This window comes from Rhinoraja longicauda, chromosome 16 (genome assembly GCF_053455715.1).
Source record: "Rhinoraja longicauda isolate Sanriku21f chromosome 16, sRhiLon1.1, whole genome shotgun sequence".
NCBI classification, from domain to species: domain Eukaryota; kingdom Metazoa; phylum Chordata; class Chondrichthyes; order Rajiformes; family Arhynchobatidae; genus Rhinoraja; species Rhinoraja longicauda.
The window spans coordinates 30408977-30436457 of NC_135968.1; the positions used below are offsets into that span (position 1 = coordinate 30408977).

General features: G+C 42.6%; 1 protein-coding gene across 1 annotated transcript in view; it reads right to left on the minus strand.

The window, feature by feature from the left end:
* The window catches only part of plpp4 (phospholipid phosphatase 4), a 242169-nt gene that overhangs the window by 191712 nt on the left and 22976 nt on the right, over nt 1-27481 (minus strand). The gene's annotated exons all lie outside the window — the stretch shown is intronic.

Consider the following 27481-nt stretch of genomic DNA (forward strand, 5'->3'; position numbering starts at 1 on the left):
GGGCCAAAGGGCCTGTTTCCATGTTGTATGACTCTACAGTACGTAATGCAATGTGCAGAATATCATTTTAGCGTTACAGAGAAAGTGAAGATTTTAATATATCAAAAGATAATCTTGGGTGTTATATTTCAGAACATTATCAGTTCTTGGATTCCACTAACATATCATTAGCTGTGATCCCACCTCTTTCAATAGAGATTTTCACTGGCATTCATAGAAGATGATTGTGACAACTGGATATATACAATGATAGCTAGGCAGTGCTTTATTTCAAGTTATATTACTTTCAGAATTACAACCCAAGGCTGAGACACTATGGGATTGCAGCATTCAGATTTATCTCCACTATCAAACGCTATCAAAGAAAGTCATTGCAGAAAATATCACCCAGTAGAGGGGGAGAAAATTGCCTGAGGAGACTGTGCTAACGTGCTGGTCTTGTAAATGCACAGATTGCTCTCAAATGTTGTTACTTGCATAGAGATGACAAGAGGGCTGGTGATAATATGTGTGGCAATAGAGTTAAAGTTAATTCACAGGAAGTCCAAGGAATTACCAGTTGTCCTTTCAAAGCAGAGGAAGCATTAATAATGACAAAGGGCGAATAGAAAATCAAATGGGGAGCAGGAGAGGCAGCAGCATTATTTCATTGCAGTGGACGGAAGATTCTATGGAGACTGGAGATTCTGTGGCTGCAAAATGAATCCAGGGCGGTGTGGTGTGTTGCCTCCCTGGTGCCGGGGTCCAGGATGTCTCACAGCTGCTGCAGAACATTCTCAAGGGGGAGTGCGAGCAGCCAGAAGTCCTTGTGCTCAATGGTGTGAATGGCTTAGACAGGAAAAGGGATGAGGCGGAATGAATTCTGGGAGTTAGGCAAAAGGTTAAAAGGCAGGACCTTGTGTCGTTTTCTCCAAATATGGACCAAATATGGGGTGATAGAATTAGATTAGATCAGAAATCATGGTCAGTGTTGATGGGTTGGGCTAAAGGGCCTATTTCAGTGAGATCTAGTTTAGTTTAGTTTAGAGATACAGCGTGGAAACAGGCCATTCGGCCCACTGAGTCCCCTGCAACCAGCAATATCCATACACTAACACTATCCTATACACACTACGGACAATTTACAATTATACTAAGCCAAATCTATATACTAAAACTCTCGTTTGTTTGTTTGTTTGTTCCTGAACTACAACCAAAATGATACACGATAGCGTAACCATTTTAGGCCCACCTTACTCACCGTCGTCCATTTGGTGCTAATGGAAGAAGTTTCATTGAAATCGGTGTTATATTTTTAAAGTTATTCACATTTTAATGTTTAAATCTATCTCCTTGGGAGGGAGGGGGAGGGAGGGGGAGGGAGGATAAGGGGGGTTGAGGGGGATGGAGTGGGGAGGGGGAAGGGGAGAGGGAGGGGAGGAGGGGGAGGAGAGAGGGTGGAAAGGGGAAGGGGGGAGGGGAGGCAGCGGGGGAGAGGGGGGAGAGGGGAGGGAGGAGGGGAGGGAGGAGAGGGGAGGAGAGGGTGCTGCACCAATGCAGGAGAGGTTTCGGCCCAATAGGTCCACTTGGTCTAGAGGCCTATAAACCTGTACGTCTTTGGAGTGAAGGAAAAACCCACGCAGGTCATGGGGAGATTGTACAAACTCCGTACAAGCAAGCACCCGTAGGCAGGATCAAAACCAGGTCTCTGGAACTGTAAGGCAGCAACTCTCCCGCTGTGCCACTGTGCCGCCCTTGAACAGGGATCTCGAGTTTTGGGTTTAGAAATACAGCATGGAAATAAGCCTCAGGATCCACTCAGAGTGCAGTGAGTCTCTTATGCAGTGGAACTAAAAAAAATCACCAACAGTTCTGTAACACCATTTCTAATGAGGATGAAAAATCCTTTACCCGTGTTTAGTTTGCAGACAGACAACTGACATTGATCTTCATTGAAAACTAGATTCACGTTTCCAGAGTGAAGAGTATTTCTCCAAGATCTGTTGCTCTATAAATTCCCTCTCCCTTTGGCTCCAACCTGAGCATCATTCGATGCACCTCCAGCTCCCACATCTCCAGCTCTCCCACTTCCACTCCTGCACTCCAAGGACTATTACCTCCCCAGACACTGGCCCTTACACTTCCAAAGCTACAAGAAGCAGACCGCTTTTTATTACAGTTCTAAAATCTCCTTCCTCTCTACACCAGGGATGCATTCTCACCTCCCAGATGCACGGCCATTTCTGATGGCTGAATCGGTGTTGCTGATCACTTGTTCTCGAGTAAGACCCTGGCATTTAGTCGAGAGTGTTGCAATGTGTATGGAAATGTGTACAGTTGAACTGGTAGTTAGTGTCTGGACAGACCACCCATGCAGTAACATCAAATCATAAAAAGAAACTGGGGGGGGGGGGAGAACATTCATAGATTCAAAAAGCCATGGGGCATGGAAATAGCCCCCCCTCCCCCTCCCGCCCCACTCATCAATGGCAACCAAGATGCCCCATCTAATGTGCTTGCATTTGCCCATGTTTACCCCATACCCCTCTAACCTTTTCCTATCTATGTACTTGTCCAAGTTTATTTTAAATGCTGTTATGATATCTGTCTCAACTACCTCCTCTGGCAGTTCGATCCCTTTACTCATAACCCTCTGAATACAAAAGTTGGCATGCAGGTTCCTACCAAATCTAATCCCTCTCACCTTAAACATATGTCCTCTAGTTCTTGATTCCTCTACCCCGGGTAAGACATTGTGGATTCACTCTATCAATTCCTCTCATGATTTTATACACCTCTATAAGATGACCCCTCAGGCTCCTGTGCTCCAGGTCCCACCCTGCCCATCCTCTCCCTAGAGCTCAGCCACTTAAGTCCTGGAAGCATCCATGTAAATCTTCTTGCACTCTTTCCAGCTTAATGATATCCTTCCTATTACCAGGGTGTCCAAAACTGAAAATGACACTCCAACTGCAACCTCACCAAACATTGCCTTTTTTACCCTGTGTCAACAGACATTCCGAAACCCTAAAATGGTATATTTAATATGTGTGCATACCATAACCAAAAGTGTCGTGACTTGAACCTTCATCCTTGATCAGTTACCTGGCTGTGCACTATAGCAGAAGTATGCTAGCACACCACTTCCAAATCTGGTTCTATTGATTAAGTCCTGCACCCCATATCTGATGTAGAAACCCTTCTTGCATGCCTTTGCAAGTCTAAATCCAGTTATTAAAAAATATCGACTGCCAGTAAATTATCCCGTATGTGCAACACACCCAATGTCTTTATTCTCATCGTTCCAAAGTCCTCAACTTCTCAGATTTAATTTGTTCCATGGCCTCAACACCTCCTTCTCCTGAGAGCTGCAGCTCCCAAACTGTTTTCCTTATCCTGCCCACTTCCTTCACCTCGTCACTGATGGCAAAGTGCTTAGCCACCGCCCAGACCACTAAAGCCAAGCAGGACTGAGCTCGGGATGGAATGCCATCTACCAAAAGTGCCTGGGAAGACATTTATTCAACAGTCATCGGTCATCACATTCTTGGAAATGATATAAACACACATACAGAGCCACTACTGTTTGAGCGTTTGGGAAGGTCTATTGATCCAGAGCAAACAATGCAATATTAGTGTCCTTTCCTGCCTATATCCCCAGTACATATTTGGCTCCAATAGTCATTCACGTACACTCTATTCCAAAGTCCATCATGGCATCAGATTGCTAGCTGGGTAGAGAAAACAATTCAAGCTTATGAATTCAGTGAATTTATTGAAAGATGCAGCATGGAAGCAGGTCCTTCAACCCATCATGTCCATGCCAACCATCAAACACACTCAATCTAGGTTATCACACTTTCACATCCACTCCCTACACACTCAGGGCAATTTACAGAGGCCAGTTAACCTGCAAACCTGCAAACCTGCATGTCTTTGGGATGTGTGAGGATACCGGAGCATTCAGAGAAAACCCACGCGGTCACAGAAAGAATCTGCAAACACACGACAGAACGTATCCAAGATCAGAATATCTGGCACTTTGAGGCAGCAGCTCTACCAGCTGTGCCACTGTGCCTTCCCAATTCCCCAAATGTCTTTGATAAAGTGGAACATCTCCACCAGCTCATGAAAATCTCTAGTCTTTGGCCAATAAAATGGAAAACAACGATTTGAGATGGCACTGGGAAGATCAAGTCCATAGGTCGTTGGCATGTAGAAAGCTGGAGTAAATGACAGAAGTGCCCATTTCACAAGCAATGCATGAACGTGCCCAATAAGCAGCTCCTGTCTCAGTTATGGCTGAGGCAGCAGGTCTCATATTGGCCTCATTTGCCTCATCAGCACCAACAGAACTGGAGTTGATGCAAGTCACCCTCAGAAGATTGCTAAAGGAGAAAAAGTTTGATGCACAAATTTCTGCAGATAATTAATATGTGAACCCATTGCATGAAGAAAACATTTCATGTAATTGAAGGGTCAGACATTGCTTATTGATTTGGATTGTTCTATTTGACTATTGACCTCAAAATATTGAGGAGAATATATTATATCTCAGCACCCATTAAAAGAAAAATAGAAAAGTTGGTTATCTTTTAAGTGGTCGAGGACAGAAAGGTATTGGTCTTCAGAGGGACCAGGCTGTCGTGTATACATGTCATTGAATGATAATGTGGATGTTCAGCAAGTTATCAGTATGTTAGTCTCTATTGCAAAGCACAAGATTACAAGGAGAGCAGGGGTGTTTGCAACGTTACTTGGCTCTTCCATTGAGAGAGCACTGAAAAAGTTCCCAAATTCTATCTGGACCAAGTTTTGTCAGATCCCTCGGTGCAGTAGCATCATTCATTTGTATTCCATTGGCAACTCAAAGCAGCATAGCTGTTTCCCGTTGGCAACCAAGACCACTGCTGATACCCAGCTCCAGGAACAGCAACATCCTCAGTTGCACTAAGAGGGTGACTTGATGGGCCAAATGGCCTATTTCTGCTCCTATGACTTACGAACTTCTGAACGTATGTGTCTAGAACCAGGAATCACAGTTACGAAATAAGGGATTGGCTATTCAGGACAGAAATAAGAAGGAATTGCTTTGCAAAGTGGATAGTGAATCACAGGGACTCTCAAACAAAGGGAGTTATGCAGGCTCTTTCACAGAGTATTTTCAAGAATCATATCATATCATATATATATACAGCCGGAAACAGGCCTTTTCGGCCCACCAAATCCGTGCCGCCCAGCGATCCCCGTACATTAACACTATCCTACACCCACTAGGGACAAATTTTTTTTACATTTACCCAGCCAATTAACCTACATACCTGTACGTCTTTGGAGTGTGGGAGGAAACCGAAGATCTCGGAGAAAACCCACGCAGGTCACGGGGAGAACGTACAAACTCCTTACAGTGCAGCACCCGTAGTCAGGATCGAACCTGAGTCTCCGGCGCTGCATTCGCTGTAAAGCAGCAACTCTACCGCTGCGCTACCATGAGATGAACAGATTTTTTTCATCCGAATGGGAGCTGAAGGATAATGCATGAAAGTGGCACTGAGGTAAAAGAACAATTATTATCCTACTGAATGGCTAAGCAGGCAGGCATGGGCGACTTGCATATTCCTGTTGCTATTTCTTATGTTCAAATACCCAAACTACTGATGCGTAATGCCAAAGGGATGCATGTTAAAGGTGTGTATACAGGTCTCCTAGTCTTGATTAGACATTTTAGACATTAGACATACAGCATGGAAATGGGCCCTTCGGCCCACCGAGTCCGTGCCGACCAGCGACCACCCCTTACATTAGCACTATCCTACACACTAGGGACAATTTACAATTTCCAAAAGTCAATTAACCTACAAACCAGTACGTCTTTGGAGTGTGGGAGGAAACCGGAGCACCTGGAGAAAACCCATGCGGTCACTGGGAGAATGTACAAACTCTGTACGGAGAGCAGAGATCTCCGGTAGTCAGGATCAAACCCATGTCGCTGGCGCTGTAAGGCAGCAACTCGATCCGCAGCGCCACTGTGCTGCCCCACTTGACATTCCACTTCTGTACATCGAAGGTGCTAGGGTATATTAGTCCGCACTGAAAGTAGCAGCCTTGTTTCTCAAATACTTCCTATATCAGAAGCAAGTGTTTCTGCACTTCCGAACTGTCAGTCCAATACCAAAAGAACACAAGGTACAACGTACTTTTGGGGCAGCACAGTGGCACAGCAGTAGAGTTGCTGCCTCACAGCACCACAGACCCGGATTTGATCCTGACTACGGGCTCTGTCTGTATGGGGTTTGTACTTTCTCCCTGTGACTGCGTGGGTTTTCTCCGGGTGCTCCGGTTTCCTTTCCACACTTCAAAGAGGTGAAGCTTTGCAGTTTAATTGGCTTCTGTAAATTGTTCCTCGTGTGTGGGATACAACCACTGTATGGGTGATCGCTGGTCGGTGCAGACTCGGTGGGCCACAGAGCCTGTTTCCATGCCTTATCTCTAAACTAAATTAAACTAAAATAAATGAAATCAGATCAAAATCCCAGAAACCAAGTGGAAGAATAAACTAACATAATTTTAAACAAATAGACAAATTATGAATCTGAATCCCCCAAAAATGCCACTTGTATAGACTATAATTTCACTGAATAAAGATGTCACTGGAATGCCACCCTTGTTACAGATAATAATTTTTGGTGAACTATTTTGAATACATTTATAATAGACCAAACAGATCAAAAAATCACATTCTCAGGAATATCAGGCCGGTCGTTACAACAATCCAGCAGCTTTCCAGATTCATTTTGTTTCCCGCATTTTCTCATCTTATCCCGGGATTTGAACTTAGTCTCTGAATCTCTAGCCCAGTAAGTGGTATTACAGAACGTATTATCCATTTCACCTGGATGAATAGGTTCCTTAAACAATATTCATCCAGATGAGATGGTTCATGGGTTTTATTTATTTTGACTCTCCACTCCATAGTTTGGTTACACAATACTTATCCTGTAGAAATATTTCCAGTTAATAGATATTGAATGTCGCGCCCAGCACTATTTGCCCATATTCCCAATAGCCCATTCAATTGAAACAATTTCCATGCTTTTAATTCACTGCTCAGTAAAATGATGAAACTGCTTGTGGTCTCAAATCAATAGTCCCTTGGTGCTTTTATTTTCATGAAATCTCACCTTGTTTTCTTGACATCTGTGTTTAGAAGAAAATTAGCAACTATTTTCAACACGTCGTTAAAACCTGAGATTTATTAAACATTTGTCACATAAGCTTGTGACTGCAAAATAAAAATCCTGAACACATCAACCGTTTTCCTCTATAATTCAATCACAATTCAATCTGTGGCTAAGTAAGAGCTTCAGGGAGCCAGAGTCATACAGCATGGAAACAGGCCCTTCCGCCCACTTGTGTGAAATAGAAATGGACATTTTGTTCACATTTCATTCCAACCATGCATGTTGAGATTTGATATGAGTTTTCGGCTTTGAACATTTTAAGAGATCTTTCAACAAAATGAGCATATGCTGAGACTTCCATGGCTTACATCCTATTTCAGATTTGTTAAGCCAGAATTGATGCGGATGCAATCATCTTTCCCCGGACCAGATTTAAAGGTAAAGAAGTTCATGCAAAGGAAATTAACCATTTTATCTTGTGAAGAGAGTGTGAATACTACCACTGGTTAGTTTGATTCTATTGCTTTAATATAACATTAATTCTGAAATCAACTTCTTATTAAATCAGATCACGATTCACACAAAGAGAGGTTTTATGTTTCGTTGAAACTGTTTCAGTGGCTGGAAATGCTTTGGGAAATCACGTCATTACGAAAGTTGCTATTTCAATACAAATTTGAGTTGTAGAGTCACATTGAATAGAAACAGGCTGTTCGGCCCAACAACATCCATGCCATCCAAGATGTCGAACTAAGCTAGTCCCATTTGCCCATGTTTGTCCCGTATCGCTGTAAACTTTTCCTATCAAATGTCTTCAAATTTTGTTATTTTACCTGCCTCAACCACTTTCGCTAGTAGTAATACAGAGAAGTGTGAGGTGTTGCATTTTGGGAAATCTAACATGGGCAGGACCAACACAATGAATCGTAGAGCTCTGGGGAGTGTTGTAGAGCAGTGGGATCTAGAAGTGCAGGTACATAGTTCCTTGAAGGTAGAGTCGCAGGTATATAGGGTGGTCAAAAATGTTTTTGGCACATTGGCCTTCTTCAGTCAGAGTATTGAGTATACAAGTTGGGAGGTCATGTTGTGGTAATATAAGACATTGGTGAGGCCACATTTAGAGAATTGTGTTCAGTTCTGGGCACCATATAAAAGGACAGATATTGTCAAGCTGGAAAGGGTACGGAGAAGATTGATGAGGATGTTGCCAGGACTCGAGGGTCTAAGCTATAGGCAGAGGTTGAGTAGGCTGGAACTCTATTCCTTGGAGTGGGGGAGGATGAGGGGTTATGTTATAGAAGTGTATAAAATCATGAGAGGAATAGATCAAGTAGATGCACAAAATCTCTTGCCCAGAGTAAGGGAATCGAGGACCAGAGAGCATAGGTTTAAGGTGAAGGGGAAAAGATTTAATAGGCACATGAGGGCTAACTGTTTCCACACAAAGGGTAATGGGTGTATGGAATGAGCTGGCAGAAGAGGTAGTTTAGGCAGGGACTATTACAACATTTAAGAAACTGACAGGTACACATATAGGATAGGTTTGGAGGGATTCGGGCCAAACGCAGGCAGGTGGGACTAGTGTAGCTGGGGTATGTTGGCTGGTGTGGGCAAGTTGGGCTGAAGGGCCTATTTCCACCCTGTATGCCTCTGAGTTTATTCCTTGTATGTTCCAGGCTTTGTGTGGAAAAAGTTGCCCCTCAGCTTCCTATTTCATTTTGTTCGAGGATCCCTACTCCTGCAAGCCTTGCCCCACTCTGACTAGAATGTGCAATCCTTGAATTCTCACTGTCTCACTTTTATAAACCTCCCACTTGCCCACAAACACCCTACCCCAGTCAAGTCTTGCAATACTGTCAAAATTCACCTTCCCCAATTTGGAAGTTTAACTTGAGGATCTGTTCTATCCTTTCCCATAATTATTTTAAAACTATTTAGATTATGGTCACAGGTCCCATACTGAAACTTCCATCACTTGCCCTGTTCCATTTATCCAGGATAAGTCAAGCTCTGTGCTCTCCCAACTGGGCTGGGGCCCTCTATGTATTGACTGATGAGACTCTCCTGAACACACTTAACAAATTCCACCCCATCTAAGTCCACTATAGCAGTTCCAGTCTATATCTGTCCATTTACAACCTCCCACTATGACCACCCTATTATTCTTGCAACTCTGTAATGTCCCTGCATATTTGGACCTCTCGTTCCCATCTGGAAGCCTATAGTGCTATCCCAACAAGGTCAGCACTCTCTTTTCATTGCTCAGTAATTTCAGCGACTGCTGCGACATTTGTCTTAATCAAAACGCATCACGTCCACCTCTCTTTCCTCCACTTTTATACTGCCTGCAGCACAATCATTGGTTGTCATTTTATTTCTGGTGTAATTTTAGCTGTAAAGTGAACTGATAAAACTCATTTTTACGTGTAATTTTAACCAGTAGTCATGTTCCTCCGCACGTCAAAGTCTGAAATTACCCAACCACTGAAAATTACTTTCACACACGCACAAACACACGTAGACAACACTCACGCACAAACAAATTGTTATATGTTATCAATGTATTCAACAACAACAAAATGACAAGAATAAATATTCACTTCAGTCTATTTTCAAACCTTCAGTCAATATGCTCAGTTTAGTTCTCCAAATTAGATAAGGTTAGACAAATAAATGTTATTTTTGCCTTTTCTCATACTGGCATCTTTTTCTCTTTGTGTAGGATTGCCTAACCTACAGTAACTTATAGCCAAACCTCAGATTGTGCAGAGCACTTCATCAATGTTGCTGTGAAAATGTGTTTTTGGAGATTGCTTTAGAGTCAACGGCTGATATGATTCATGCCTTTCTGAGCAGTTTCTGAAGGTTAATGACTGGCAGTGGTCTTCCTAGCATTGACAGAACCACTCTGTGTCAATGATTCTGGGGAAGGCCACCAAAGCAGCATGTCATAAAGTAGACTCTGACTCTGTGTGATTGAGTAAACCAAGTGCTGCTGGTGAATCAGGAGCCCGTTTTACAATTCTGCTGATTAAAGTCAATGGTAGTTCAGCAGATATTTTAAAAAGCTGTTGCTTTTCCAAAACTATCTCCCACTAATTAGTGAAAACATGCTCCTACAAAATGCATCTTTATTAAAACAACATATTCATAATTGTTATTTAATTAAAACAGGTGTACTCCATTTTCATTTGGATCGAAGTAAAAAGTTTGAAAGTGACTCGAATCCTGGTGCTGAGGCTGGACTGGCGAGACCGACGTCAGGCAGAGCCATAGTGGTGGGTGACTCCATTATCAGAGGTGCGGACAGGAGATTCTGTGGTGACAGGCGAGACTCAAGGAAGGCGTGTTGCCTCCCTGGTGCCAGGGTCCAAGATGTCTCAGACCTACTTAAGAACATCCCCGAGAGGGAAGGTGAACAGCCAGAAGTAGTTGTGCATGTAGGCACAAATGACATGGGTAAGAAGAGGAAGCAGGTTCTGCAACATGAGTATAGAGAATTAGGCAGGAGGCTGAAAAGCATGACTTCTAGGGAGGCTATCTCTGGGTTGCTTCCAGTACGTCGTGCTAGTGAGGGTAGGAACTGGGAGTTAGGGGATCTGAAAGTGTGGCTGAGGAGTTGGTGCAGGGGGCAGGGATTTAGATTTCTAGATCGCTGGGATCTCCTCTGCGGCAGGGGTGAGCTGTACAAAAGGGACGGTTGCAATCAATTGGAGGGGTACCGACATTCTGGCAGGCAGGTTTGCTAGTGCTGCACGGGTGGGTTTAAACTAAACAGTGGGGGGTGGTGTCAACAATGTGGAAGCATATGCATGCAGCTAACTGGAGAGTGTAGGAAAGGTCATGTTTGAACTAACAGGGCAGGGGGATGGGACCCAATGCAAGGAGACAGAGAGACATGAGAGGAGGGCAGAAGCAAATGGTAGAAGGGAGATAAGAAAAACAAACCTGAAGCTTTGTGCTTTAATGCGAGCAGCATTCGTAATAAGGTGATGAATTTAACGTGCAGTTAGTAGTTAAGGTATATGATATAGTTGGAATTACAAAGACATGGCTCCAGGGTGACCAAGGCTGGGAGCTAAACATGCAGGGGTATTCGATATTCAGGAAGGATAGACCGAAAGGAAGAGGAGGTGGGGTGGCATTGCTGGTTAAAGAGGAGATTAATACAATAGCAAGGAGAGACATTAGCTTGGATATTGTAGAATCGGTTTGAGTAGAACTGCGAAATAGCCAAGGGCAGAAAACGCTTGTTGGAGTTGTATGCAGACCACCAAACAGCAGTAGGGAGGGTGGGGACAGCATCAAGCAGGAAATTAGGGATGAATGTAGCAACGGTACAGCGGTTATCATGGGTGACTTTAATCTACATAGAAATTAGGCCAACCAAATTGGTAGCAGCACTGAGGAGGAGGATTTCCTGGAATGTATACGGGATGGTTTTTTAAACCAATATGTAGAAGAACCGACTAGAGGACAGGCCATCCTAGACTGGGTATTGTGTGATGAGAAAGGATTAGTTAGAGATCTTGTTGTGCAAAGCCCCTTGGGCAACAGTGACCATAGTATGGTGGAATTCTGCATTAGGATGGAGAGTGACACAGTTAATTCAGAGACTAGGGTCCTGAATTTAAAGAAAGGAGACTTTGAAGGTATGAGACGGGAATTGGCTAGGATAAACTAGCAAATTATACTTCAAGGGTTGATGGTGGAGATGCAATGGCCAAGATTTAAAGACCCCATGGAAGAACTCCAAAAATTGTTCATCCCTGTCTGGTGAAAAAATAAAACGGGGAAGGCAGATCAACCGTGGCTAAGGAGGGAAATCAAGGATTGTGTTAAATCCAAGGAAAAGGCATATAAATTGGCCAGAGAAAGCAGCAAACCGGACTGGGAGAAATTTAGAACTCAACAGAGGAGGACAAAGGGGTAAATTAATAGGGGGGAGAAAGAGCATGAAAGAAAGCTTGTGGGGAATATAAAAACTGACTCTAAAAGCTTCTTTAGATATGTAAAAAGGAAAAGATTAGTGAAGACAAATGTCTTACAGTCAGAGACAGGTGAATTTATAATGGGAAATAAAGAAATGGCAGAACAGTTAAATGAGTAATTTGGTTCTGTCTTCACTAAGGAAGACGCAAACAATCTCCCAGAAATATGAGCTAGACACAAGATGCTGGAGTAGCTCAGCGGGTCAGGCAGCAACTCGGGAGAGAACGAATGGGTGATGTTTCGGATCAAGACTCTTCTTCAGACTGATGTCAGGGGAGGGGGCGGGACAAAGATAGGATGTAGTCGGAGACAGGAAGACGAGTGGGAGAACGGGGAAGGGGATAGAGAGGGAAAGTACCTGGGGAGGGGGTGCTAGCAGACTGATGGTCTAGTGGGAGGGAAGAACTGAAGGGAATTCACATTAATCAGGAAATGGTGTTAGGTAAACTGTTGGTACTGAAGGCAGATAAATCCCCTGGGCCTGATGGTCTGCATACCAGAGTACTCAAGGAGGTGGCTCTAGAAATTGTGGATGCATTGGAGATCATTTTCCAATGTTCTCTCGACTCTGGATCAGTTTCTGTGGACTGGAGGGTAGCCAATGTAACTCCACTTTTTACTTGTATTCACTGGAATTGTATTCACTGGAATTTAGGACAAGAGGGGATCTTATAGAAACATATAAAATTCTTAAAGGATTGGACAGGCCAGATGCAGGAAAAATGTTCCCGATCTTGGGGGAGTCAAGAACCAGGGCTCATAGTTTAAGAATAAGGGGTAGGCCATTTAGGACTGAGATGAGGAAACACTTTTTCACCCAGAGAGTTGTGAATCTGGGGAATTCTCTGCCACAGAAGGCAGTGGAGGCCAATTCACTGGATGTTTTCAAGAGAGAGTTAGATTTAGCTCTTAGGGCTAAAGGAACCAAGGGATATGGGGAAAAAGCAGGAACGGGGTACTGATTTTAGATAATCAGCCATGATCATATTGAATGGTGTTTCTGGCTCGAAGGACCGAATGGCCTACTCCTGTATCTATTTATCTATGAAAATAAAACTTGACAATATGCTGTAGAAAATTGCATTGGGACTATTTGCTGAATTCTTAATTCATCTTCTTTTGTTCTGAAACCCATAATTTTGCACAGTTCTGTTTATGGTGCTGAGATTCTAGTTCACTCTGACCTCTCTTCTGAGATTCTAGTTCACTTTGACCTCTCTTATGGTGCTGAGATTCTAGTTCACTCTGACCTCTCTTCTGAGATGCTAGTTCACTGACCTCTCTTATGGTGCTGAGATTCTAGTTCACTTTGACCTCTCTTATGGTGCTGAGATTCTAGTTCACTTTGACCTCTCTTAGGGTGCTGAGATGCTAGTTCACTCTGACCTCTCTTCTGAGATGCTAGTTCACTTTGACCTCTCTTTGAGTGGTGCACACAACACAATATCATTTCCTTGAACTGGTGAAACCTTTCTGCACAGGTACATGCTGGTTCTGACTTGAGTGAGACTCTAGTGCCTGTTATGTGATAGGTATTCCATTTAATTTTGCCTCTTGACTTGCTCTTGTTGCCAGGGTATTTTTGTAGCTGCTCTACATAAGTTTCTCGTCAATGGTTATGCCGGGGATATTAATGCTGAGGGACTTGGTAATGCCATTAAATGTTGAGGTTAGACTCTCTCATTTAAGATGGTCATTGCTTGGCACCACTTTGATACAAGCATTACTTGCCACTTATCCACTCATTCCCCTTTAAAATATTGTCTGAGTCAGGCACAAAAGATAGTCTCCACATTCACTGGTTGTATAACGGCTAGAAATCTTAAAGATGTTGTAGACACTACATTTAATTTTGCAAGTGGGACTGCCCAACATCAGTGATCATAACTTATATCTATTTGCTCCCCTTTCAGTAATTATAGAACAAAATGTACTGGAATTGTACGGGGAGAAATAATTTTGTCAGGAAAATAACATTATTTTAACACTGAACAAATATGGACAGCTAGTTCAGGATGAGGTCTGTGCTTTTGCTATTTGTTGCAAATATTTAAAAGCAGCTGGTAGATCAATACCATGCCAGTTTATGCTTTCCATGAATACCACCCTCCACCTCCCCTTGTCCGTTTGTACATTTTGTGCAGAGACCCAGGTTTTGCTGACAGTTCGGCACAGAACTATGGGGGCGAGTTCTGAACAGCTGAGCACAGACATCCTGAACAAAGTGCTGGAGGAACCTAGCAGGTCAGGCAGCATCTGTGGAGGGAAATGGATGAATGACATTATGGGTCAGGACTCTTCTTCACATTAAAGGATCAGGGTGAGATATTTTGTGATGAGATGTTTCCAGAGGAGTTTTGTGGACAAGGATTGCTTTGCTTTCACCATGTCTCTCCATTACACTGTTCAAATAGCAATCATCGCTACGAACCTCGCTGCTTGGCTCAAAATGCAATTTGGCTCAGCAACATCAGCATTCCCTGCATTGATACTGGAACAGGAATTGTGGAAATCTGTGTTGCAAAAAGAGGCCACTGTGTCCATACTGAATAGACCTGATACAAGATCTATGAATGGGTCTTAAAATATCATGCGGACAAAAGGGAAGATTATGATGTGTTAATTTTTTTTATTATTTGTGTTGTGTTTAATGTTTTTAATTATTTACGAGTCCAGTTCAATGTTTTGATTTGACTCATTAAAAATTAATCTTTTTAAATTTTAATTATTTATTCAATTTTTAATGTTTTTTTTAATTTGCCAATCTTTACAGCTGGCAAAACAGTGGAGGTGTTTTGCTAATTCCCAGTCAGAGGGGTTTTGTGGATGGCATTCATCCCAGGTCATTGACGTCATTCTGTTTCACTGTTCAAGGCCCTGGCACTGCTCAGGACCTTGTTTCTTAGCTCTTGGTCTGATCTGGGACACTGACATTAGCATTTGGGACCCATTGGATCCGAAGATCCCTGAATCTTCAGATCCATCGGGATACGGGAATGTGGAGCATGGATAGCGAGGGTACGAAACAGGTCTCAGGAAATCTGAGCAACCAACCCATCACAGAAAATTCAGTCTTGCAATTGCCAGACTAAGAATCATTTTAATGCACAGTTACTGTGACTGTAATACCCTAAACTAATTTTAGCTGAAGGAATTATTTCTTCCAATGGTAAAATGTAATTGGAGATTTTTAAATGAAAAATCTTTTTTCCTTTCCCATATCTCAATCCCGTTCCCTATATCAAATCATTTTATTCTTCTAATAATCTGTTGGAACCTAAGAAATGGGAGCATGAATAAACTGTTTGGCCCTTCAAGCCTGATCTGCCATCCACTATGGTCATATCTGAACTTTTAACACAATGCCAATTTGCTGCGCCAAATCCAGACCCTTGATTCCCTTGGTATCCAGAAATCTATTCATAATCATAATCGTAATTTATTAGCCAAGTATGTTTTGCAACATATGAGGAATTTGGTTTGTCCTACAGTCATGCCATATTGATATCTGTTTTGAATTATCTTAATGCCTGAACCTCTGTAATCACTGGAATTCTATAGTTCATTGTCTAGATGAACAATAATGAATATACAGCGTAGAATTCTAATGGTTCATTATCTCCCCTCAAAACAACTTACTCAGCCTTCTCACCCTGTGACTCCAGGTTCTGGCACCCTTCCTACAAACATCCTACTGAAACCTGTAAGAATGATGTTGGTATCAGTGAGATCTCTTCTCATTCTGTGAAACTCGAGGGAATACAGCCCTCCACCGTGTAATCACTCCTCATGCAGCAAACATGCCGTTGCTGGAACCAATCTACTGAATCTGTTCACCATATCATATATTCTATTTTTTTAGGTATCAATATGCCTGTCTGCCATGAATTCATTTTTCTCTTTCTCAACTGGGCCTCCCTCCACTGGTTTCTCAAATCTCATTCATTAAAAAGATAATACTGTTCATTTTGTCCATCGTTGAGATCTCTTGCTCTATTGCCCTTGCCACCTCATTGTCAGCTTGTGCTTCCAGCCAGTTACCATGCATAACGTTTTTGAATCGATAGAGGCAAGAACAAAATTCCATGCGACTTCCCATGCTTTGGAGATTTGTGCTGTAATATAAGCCTCAGTACAAGGACGTCATAATAAGACAGGCCACTCACACATCGCAAGAGTTTATGTTATGGACATCCCCCCTGACGGATAGAGTAAGAAAATAACTGCAGATGCTGGTACAAATTGAAGGTATTTATTCACAAAATGCTGGAGTAACTCAGCAGGACAGACAGCATTTCAGGAGAGAAGGAATGGGTGACGTTTCGGGTTGAGACCCTTCTTCCATCAGTCTGAAGAAGGGTCTTGACCCGAAACGTCACCCATTCCTTCTCTCCTGAGATGCTGCCTGACCTGCTGAGTTACTCCAGCATTTTGTGAATAAATCCCCCCTGACGGAATTCACAATTCACTTCCAAAATAATTTGGGGCAGGGAATAAAAATTCACTCTTATGAACCTTTTGTGAAAAAGGTAATTAAATACAAAATTTATTTTTATTTACATTGCGTTTCTTGATACCTGTGCAGATGTTACAACGTTACTTTATAACACAATAGTAACCGCTCTCCAGGAACACAATACCTTCAACCCATTTCCATAAAGCATGGATCACCCGCAGACAAATGTAAAAATAAAAACAAAATGCAAGAAACAATTCTCTGGGGCAGGCCGCATCTGTGAGAAGAGAAAGAAAGTTGATTTTATCGATCAAACCCCTTCCTTACTTCTGTTGTCAGTTCTGATGAAGGTTCTTTTCTGAAGCAATAATTGTTTCCCTTTCCACAAACGTACTCTGACCTGCTGGGTGTTTCCAGCATATTCTGTTTTTATTTCCGATTTCTTTTTTCATTTTGTTTTTTTAACATCTGTGTTTTTTTATTTTCCAAGTCCCCTGTTTCTCTGGCAGTAGTCTGAATATCAGATATGTTGCACAAATAATTTAGCATCCTATCATCTGAGTGCACCTTAATTTACCTCTCCGGGTGTAATAAAATAATCATTCACCCTTGGGCTATGCAATGTAACAGATATGGAGTTATTTGGTGAAAAATGTTTCGCTGGGGATTGCAAAAAAAAAAAAAGGATTGGAACATCCTTTCTGATAGTTGAGTTGAAAAATATTAACAGAAGAGTGTTTTTAAATTTAAAAATAAATAGGGACAATATTAGGAGTCAGTCAATATACATTGCTCATCCCCAGTTGCCTACAAAACGTTGGTGATAAAGCCTCTGCCCAGTCCCAGTGAAACTATTCATAAACTCAATGTCATGGAAACGGGCCCTTCAGACAAACACATCCTGCTGAGTTACTCCAGCATTTTGTGAATAAATGCCTTCGATTTGTACCAGCATCTGCAGTTATTTTCTTACACTCCATGCTGACTAATATGTCCATCCAAATTAGTCCCATTTGCCTATGTTTGGACCATATCTCTCTAAACCTTTCCCATCCATGTATCTGCACAAATGTATTTTAAACATTTTAATTATAACTGCCTCTATATAGCTTCCTCTAGAAGCTCATACCACATACCCCTCACCCTCTGTGTGAAAACGTTGTCCCTTTTAAATCCTTCTGCTCTCACCTTAAATCTATGGTCTCTTGATTTAGATCCCTTTTATCCTGAGAAAAAGATTGTGCCCTTTCACCTTATAATTGAATACATTTTTTGATAATAATTTTAAAAACACTGTACTCGTGGCATGGCCAATGAAGCCTTCTTTGCCATCCAGTCCACTGTGTGGCCACTTTCAAGGAATTATGTACCTGCCCCCTAGGTCTCTCAGACTTACAGCACTCTCCAGGCCCTTTCATTTACTGTGCAAGTCTTTCCCCAGTTTAACTTCCCAAAATTCAATACCTCACACACCTGAGTTAAGTTCCATCTGAATTCCTTGGTCCACTTTCCAGTTCATCTATACTCAGTTGCAAATCTCAGATAACTCTTTTCACTGTCCACTGCACCACTAATTTTGGTCTTATTTGCAAATTTACAAACCATGTTCACAACATTGTCATCCAAATTGTAAATTTAGATGATAAACATCACTGGATCCCGCACCAATCCCCGTGTCACACCACTGATCACAGGCCTCCAATCAATCTTCTACTATCACCCTCTGGCTCCTTCCATCAAGCTGAATTTGTGTCCATTTGACTGATTCACTCTAGATCCCATATGATCTAATTGTCCAGACTACTATGCAGGACCTTGTCAAAGACCTTGCTGAAGTCTAAGTAGATAACCTCTAATGCCCTGTCCTTATCTATCTTCATTATCGCCTCTTCCGATTGAGTTTTCTGAAGAGGTGATAAAGAAAATTGACAAGGACAGGACATTAGAGGTCATCTAATTGGAGATCGACATCTCTCAAATTTGTGAGAGATGCCTTCCCCTGCACAAATCTATGGTCACTATCCCTAATCAATCCGTGCCTTTTCAAACGCAATTAACTCTTTTAAAGACACAAAATATTGCTTTGTTCATCACTGTACCAAATTATAGTCAAAGTTATTGTGGGAGCATTCAGAAAGGCAAGAGTTAATTGTGTGTGATTTGAAGGGAAAGATTAGATAGACCCGAGGTGGTTGTGTTCCTACGTGTTTGAAGTCAATGTCCTCTTGGTAGCGGAGGCAGTGGATAAGGGAGATACTGTCAGAGCAGCCAAGTGCAGTGCACTTAGTAGATGGTACATACTGCAGCCACCCTGCACCAGTGTTGAAAGGAATGAAAATGTAGTGGTTTGGCTAGGGTTGAGCTTCTTGTGTGTTTTTGTGTGGTACGCCACTTATCCATAAAGTAGGCAATAGTCCATCACACTCCTGATTTGTCCCTTGCAGATTGTGCGATGTCATCCTGTGGGATGTCAGGAGGGGAATCACTTGCCACAAGAAACCCGACCTCTGGCCTGCTGTCGTACGGCAGTATTTAGGTGATTGGTTTGGCTGAAGTCTGTTTAATGGCCATCTCCACTGAAGTAGGCTAATTCTGGAGAACAGGTCTTCATTACTAAAGTTGTGATGTTGCCTGACCCATTGGTCTTTGGTGCATCCTGGTATCATCAGGAGTGACCAAGTAGGTTTATCCCTTATGATAGGTTCACTCGCTGCCTATTGCAGACAAAAGCTGGCAAGGCAGCTTTGTCCTTCAGAATGCAGAGACCTCAGTCACTGGTGGTGTTACCAAGCCATTCTTGATACTGGACAATGAAGTCCGTAATTCAGGGTATATTCATTGCCCAACCTGTTTTGTAATGATTCTTCCATGTGCTTTTCCACTTGAAGGAACACGATTCATCTGCTGAAGGAGGACAGTAGAAGGTAAACAGTTTTCCTTGCCCGTGTTTGATCTCATGCCATGGGACCTCATGGGATCTGGGCTGGATGTGGAGGATCACCATGGCTACTCCCTCCTTTCTGTCTCTACCTGTACTGACACTTTTGGTGGGTCTGCCTCATCAGTGGTCATGATATTCTCTGAGATTTTGATGGAGGTATCCAGCAGGTTGCCTGGAAGCCAAGTCGGGCTGTTGCTTTACTCACTTTACCAGTGTATGAAACAGCTTTCCAATTCAGACATGATCCCTAAACATTTGTGCGGAAAACCTTAAAAGGTTGACAGGGCTGGGGACAATTTTACAATGTCTGCATCTGCAACCCAGGTCAATACCAGGTGATATACTTTTGCTACTTTAGCTCAATGTCTGTGATTCTTGGATACTTTATTATCATTGTTCTCATTCTCTGCCACATCTGTAGAATAAATGTTATTGACCAAATGATAACATTACCCTTGAATATTTTATAACTCAATTATTCCTCCAAACATAATAAACCTGTTTTATAAATTGCAAGTCCTTTAATGGATCAATAAAGTAGAGAAAGGGTGGGAAAAATCCTCATAAAATAATATCAGCACACATCCTAACTGTAGTTATATTGGAGCAAAAATATTTCACTTGTAGCTGTCTGGATTAATTAAGAACTATCATTCTAAAACTTTATAGAAGCGGTATAATCTCCTGACTCTGTATGCTTTTAATACACAGTGATGTATCTGCTAATATAAAAGTATTTCATATTATGTTGCAAGGATAAACAGATCAAATTCAAAGTGTTGCAACCTTATTATGAAATTATTGCAGGGGGCAGCTAGAATGTTAAATATTTCCCCAATTAATCACTAGAAAGCTAGTTGAAGATTACCAAAACACACGCGCACGCACACGGAGTGGAAGGGAATTAGATCATAGTTCACAAATATTCTAATGCCCCCACTGGCTGTGGTTGCAGGTGTGTGCTTCAAGGAAACCACCATCATTCCCTCAGAAAAGTAAAGTGTCCCGTCTCAATTATTGCCCAGTAGCTCCAACATGAATCATGATGAAAGTGCTTTGAAAGGCTGTGCCAGTCTTCCAGGCAATCTATACCCCCTGCTATTAATGTATGGGAAAAATAGGTCTATGGTGGACTTCATCTCTCTTACATAACGTTCAGCCCTGGATCACCTTGACAATAAGAACATGCATGTCAGCATGCTATTCATTGTCTACAGCTCAGCCTTACCCACTGTTGTAGATGGGAAAGGTTCAGAGGGATATGGGCCAATGTAGGCAGGTGGGAATAGTGTAGATGGGGCACCTTGGTCAGCATGGGCAAGTTGGGATGAAGAGCCTGTTTCCGTGCTGTATGATTCTATGCTGTATGATTCATTTTATGGTCGATTCTCTACGACCATAAAACCAAATCTTACCTCTAAACATCTGGACCTTGGCCATCAGCCTTTTTTGCAACTGGTGTTTGGACTCTTGACCGACAGACTTTAGTCGGTTAAGATTGGTCATAACACTTCCTCCACCCTGACCCCCAACACTGGTGCACCTCACGGTTATGTGCTCAGTCCTTTGCTCTACTCCCTGTACACTGATGATTGTGTGGCCAGGTGCAACCCCAACTTGATCTTTATGTTTGCCGATGATACAACAGTTTTGGCTGGATCTACAACGACTTTGAGAAGTACTGGAAAGAGTTTGAAAACCTTGTGTCATGGTATCATATTTTATATTTTATTTATTTTTAAATTTCATATTTCAGATACAGCGCGGAAACAGGCCTTTTCGGCCCACCAAGTCCGCACCGCCCAGTGATCCCCGCACACTAACACTATCCTACACACACTAGGGACAATTTTTTACATATACCCAGTCAATTAACCTACATACCTGTATGTCTTTGGAGTGTGGGAGGAAACCGAAGATCTCGGAGAAAACCCACGCAGGTCACGGGGAGAACGTACAAACTCCTTACAGTACAGCACCCGTAGTCAGGATCGAACCAGAGTCTCCGGCGCTGCATTCGCTGTAAAGCAGCAACTCTACCGCTGCGCTACCGTGCCGCCCTAGTATCAGGTCGGTAACCACGCCCTTAATGCCTATTAGTTAAATGTGTTGGGTGTTAACATAAGGAAACAAAGGGGTGAACACAATCTTGTCCCCATCAACAGAACTGCTGCAAAGATGGTCAAACGGTTCAAGTTCCTAGACATCCATATCACCAGCAACCTAACCTGGTCCCTTCTAACTAATGCAATGATCAAGTAAGCACATCACAGTATTTATTTTCTTTGGTGTCTGAGAAGAATCAGTATGTCCAAGAAGATTCTCTCAAACTTCTGTAGATGTGCGGTGGTATTTTGACGGGACACATCTCAGCCTGGAATGGCCATTGCTTTGTTCTTGTGAGTTCAGAAATATGGAGAAGCAAAGGGAGTATTATATTACCAATTGCGATTTTAAAAAGTACTGCATATGTTGTGAACAAGTTTTGCTACTTGATCTCCCGGTGGCTCAGCACTTCAACTCCCCCTCCCATTCCCAATCTGACCTTTCTGTCCTGGGCCTCCTCCATTGTCAGAGTGAGGCCCGGCGCAAATTGGAGGAACAGCACCTAATATTTCACTTGGGTAGTTTACACCCCAGTGGTATGAGCATTGACTTCTCTAACTTCAGATAGCCCTTGCTTTCCCTCCCTATCCCCTCCCCATTCCCAGTTCTCCCACTAGTCTTACTGTCTCCGACTACATTCTATCTTTGTCCCGCCCCCTCCCCTGTCATCAGTCTGAAGAAGGGTCTCGACCCGAATCGTCACCCATTCCTTCTCTCCAGAGATGCTTCCTGACCCGCTGAGTTACTCCAGCATTTTGTGTCTACCTTTCATTTCAGTGAATTTGTGTATAAAGATAACAATCATGCCTGGCTCTGGAAAGATAGAAATTTGTGGGAGGGAATGTATTTAGGCTGTAGGCATTTATTCTCCACTGAAGTACATTTCAAAGTGGATGCATTATCAAGGCACCATGCGATCTGTGATTTCCCTGCATAAAGTGGAAGATGTGAAAAAAGAATTATTGCAATCACGCACAAAACTGTGACTGGTGCTACAAACTGTAAATTGAAAATCCATCATTGTAGTTGAAGTTTTTATTTTTATTTGCATCTGTTCGAGACTTGAAGAAGGTGCGTGACTATTTACCGCCAATCTTGTTCCATCCCAAGGCCCCTCTGTAAATCGATCAAGGTGGAATTGGCCTATTTGTAGACGAACTGAAAATCTTTGCTGACTTTTGCTGTGATGAGGTTATACATGTTGCATGGCGAGTCAGAACAAAAAAACCCCAACATTTTGGCTAAATTAGAAAACAAGTTGGAACAGAAATCAAACTCTCCGCTTTTAACTTAAGGAAACGGAAATAAGCAATGGGCATCTAAACCATTTGCAAGAAGCAGGTCGGTCACTTAAAGTCTTACAGATGCCTGCTTTCAGTTTCATAGTCGAACAATTTTTAACCGCAGGCAATGTATTACAGGACTTGGGAAAACCCAACAAGTTAAAGCAGACGTGAAAGGATTAATCATGAGGTCAATGCCTTTTTTGCTTGTGTACAATAACTGGTTGCAGAACCAAAGGAGGCCATTTGACCTGCCAATTTCCTACCACTTCAATGTAAGACAATGAGCAAGTCACGTTTTCCTGCCTTATCCCCAAGGATATGCAGATTATCTTGTTTCAGGTATTTATCCACTTCACTTTGAAAACTATATTTAAATCTTCCTCCACTACTTACCCTGGCAGTGAATTCCAGACCTTAACCATCGCTGTTAAAGATGATTTTCCTCATGTCATTTTCTATTCTTTTGTTAATCAGCTTCATTCTACACCTCCCTAGTTCTTGACCCTCACCACCAGACTGGGAAGAGTTTATTCCCACCAGCTCAGTCTACAGGCCTCAGATAGAGTAGGGCAGCTTCCCTGCATCCAACAACACAACCAGTGAAACCCACAAAATGCCAGTCGTTCTGATCACCATCCGTTTGCTCTGACCACCATCTCAAAACTGGGATTCTTCGATCAACAATTACACAACCTTCCCACCCGACCCAAAAAAATAAAATTTGGACATCCCTGACTAACATTGGGTCAATCCATCCACACCAACGCTCAACAAAATTCTTCATTAATGCACTCATGCGTTACAACACACTAATTTTACACAATTACTTTTACCAGTTTAGTGAACCTTCAACTCAACGAAGATGATTAATTGCCATGAATGTAGTTACTTCAATTATTCAATATCTCCATAGGACACATGGCAGGTGGGACTACTGTAGCTGGGACATGTTGACTGGTGTAGGCAAGTTGGGCCAAAGGGCCTGTTTCCATGCTGTACTACTCTATGACTCTAAGACAATAACACATAGGAGCAGAATTAGGTCATTCGGCCTATGGAGTCTGCGCCACCATTGAATCATAGCTGATCTATTTTTTCCATTTCAATCCCATTTCCCTGCCTTCTCCTGGCAACCTTTAAATGCCCTTACTAATCAAGAACCTGTCAATCTCCGCTTTAAAAATACCCAATGACTTGACCTCTTCAGCCATCTGTGGCAATGAATTCCACAGATTCACCACCCATGGACTAAACAAATTCCCTCTCATCTGCATTCTAAAGGTATGTCCTCTTATTTTGAGGCTGTGCCCTTTGGTCCTGGACTCTCCCACAACTGGAAACATCCTCTCCACATCTACTCTATCTAGGCCTTTCATTATTTGCTAGTTTTCAATGAGATCCCCCCTTCTCCTACTAAACGCCAGCGGGTACAGGCCCAGAGCCATCAAACGCTCCTCATACATCAACCCAATCATCCTTGCGATCATCCTAATAAACCTCCTCAGGACTATTTCCATCGCCACACATCCTTCCTCAGATATGGGGCCCAAAACTGCTAAAGTATTTCAAATGTGGTCTGATCAGTGCCTTCCAAAGCTACAAGTTGTTCGCTTTTATATTCTAGTCCTCTCAAAATGAATGCTAACATTGCATTTGCCTTCCTTACTACAGCTCAAGCTGCAAATTAATTGTTTGGGAATCCCACACCAACACTCCAATGTTCCTTTGCATCTCTGATTTCTGGATCCTCTCCCCATTTGGAAAATAGTCTACGCTTTTGTCCCTTCTACCAAAGTGCACACCGTACACTTTGCTACACTGTATGCCACTTCCATGCTCACTCTCTCAACCTGTCCAAGTCCTTCTGCAGAGTCCCTGCGTCCTCAACACAACCTGCCCCTCCACCAATCTTTGAATCATCTACAAACTTGGCCAGAAAGCCATCTCGGTTTGAAAGTATTTTTGGAGAGAATATTACAGTTAATATTTTAGGTCAATGACTTCTGTGTACTATAACTGGTCTCCAACTTTCACCTTCCCCATTTTGGGTTAAGTCTTCAGTCTGATGAAGGGTCCCAACCCAAAACATCACCTATTCATTGTCTCCAGAGATGCTGCCTGACCCGCTGAGTTACTCCAGCATTTTGTGTCCATCGTCCAGACTTAACCCGCAGTTTACTAATTACAGTTGATAACAATGGCTTTGGATCGTTATGAGACAGACGTCATTGTTTATCAGGTATTTTAGTGGATTAGTTCTGGTCTAACAGTTAAATGAGGTAAATTGAATTAAATTATTGTTGATGTTAAATTTAAATAAAATAATGTAACAATGTAAGGAGCCTACAAGATGTATTAGTTGCAAAACAGGTTTTACATTTATTGAATTTGAGAAGCTGTTCAGACAGGCAGGCTAAAGCCGAATTGTAATTGTATTTAGATATAATAATGATTCACTCATGGCTTTCCTTGCAGTTGTGACTTTCAGTGAGCAGATGCAGACATTGAAATGAAGAGGATGGAGAATGCGTGAACCATCCAAACAAGCGGACGGTGTAGGGAGGACATCGAAGGGATGCGGCAAGAGGGAGTGTTGCAGAACTCGCCCCAGAGGGTGATGTTACAGAAATCTCAACGGTCTGAACAAGGGTCTCGACCCGAAACATCACCCATTCCTTTTCTCAAGAGATGCTGCCTGACCCGCTGAGTTAGGTTAATTGGCTGGGTAAATGTAAAAATTGTCCCTAGTGGGTGTAGGATAGTGTTGATGTACGGGGATCACTGGGCGGCACGGACTTGGAGGGCCGAAAAGGCCTGTTTCCGGCTGTAGATATATGATATGATATGATATGATATGATTGTCCCCTCAGGGTGGAGTGAAGGCTGCAATGGCTTCAGTGGCAGGGAATGATCTAAGTCAAAGCTCTGTGTGGGCCTAATGATGCAGAAGGACAAGGGCAGGGCATTCACCCTCTAGGACAAGGAGCACTCGCCCAAGAACAGTACCCAGAGGAGAGAGTTGGCGAAGGATGGAACAAAGTTATGGAGTGCTATCAGGAAGTCCTAATCTAAACTGAACAACCTCTGGAATAGCTGATATCACTTGAACCAAAGCTTGGAGTGGCCCTGGTATTATACAGTTGGCATAGATCATTCAATAACTTTTGTGTATTACAGATTGAAAGCATGCGGCACAGTGGTCCAGAGGTGCCACCTTACAGCACCAAAAACCAGGTTTGATCCTGACAACAGATGCTGACTGTATTGAGTTTGTACGTTCTATCTGTGACTGCGTGGGTTTTCTCCGGGTGCTCCGGTTTCCTCCCACACTCCAAAGATGTACAGGTTTGTAGCTTAATTGGCTTCTGCAACTTGTAAATTGGCCCTAGCATTTATGATTTGATAAATTTGAAGAGGACTCATGCCAATAAGGCAGCTGCAGATCAGGGTTGAGACTGTCGATCCATCGCATTAGCTGATTTGATCTTGTCGGTGTTCAAGTCCGGGATCCAGTCCGGGTTTTCTATATATCATTCGGCTGGCATATAAGGACACCTTAGCCATCAGCCAGTTAGTTAGTCCTGGAGTCCAGAGATGAAAGCACGTAATGTGTTCCCTCTGTGCATATACTTAATAAAGAACTTGTATTTCTAGTTGACGGACTCTGTATTGCTACAACCAAGAACAGAGACCTGTGCTAAAACTGGTGCTTGATTCCAATGTTTCAGCCGTCTGTAGAGAGCATGATGGATGTTGTTGCATGATGAGCATGCAGGGGTCGGGGCAGTAGCTGCAGAATAAGGGAAGGGATAACTAAGTTGTGGCAGGGATGTCTGGAGGGGTAGGTGCAATGGGACAGAAAAGGCAGAGGTGGGACAGGTTAAAATGGCACGCAAGTGGAGGCTGAGTGATCCTTATGATTTTGGAAGGGAAGGAGGAATGCAGGGGTGAGACACGGGATTGTGTTCAGGCAGGGAATGGAGAATGTTGGAACTGCCATCTCCTGTCGCCACACTGGCTTTCTGCAACTGTTAGCTGCCTCCTCAGCATTGTCACTTCATTAGGATCAGTTGTCACTAAAACAGGAGTTTCATTTTGTACCAGAATATAATTTCAAGTAGGTGGCATTTAAAACAGGACCAGCTCTTTTACACTAAATATAATAGGACTGTATTGACTCTATTGCAGACACTAAATATAATAGGACTGTTTGACTGTATTGCAGACACCGTGACTGCAACACAGTCAAAATTCCTTTCGATTGGGGCTCATTTGAAGTAATGAGTATTTGGTGTTTGCACATTGAGCTGTTTACTAAGAATTATAGCTGCCAATACGTTCATTCGGATTCATAAACTGCAGTTAACTTATCATTAGATTTCCATGTAATCATTTTCATTTCAGCATTATGTTAATTGCAATTGATTGACAACAATCTCTTTACAAAAATGAACGTGACACGATTTATAGACACCAGCAGCCAGCAACACAAGCATTGAAGGTGGAGTTAACAAAGGTGCACTGAAGCACTGAAGACAAT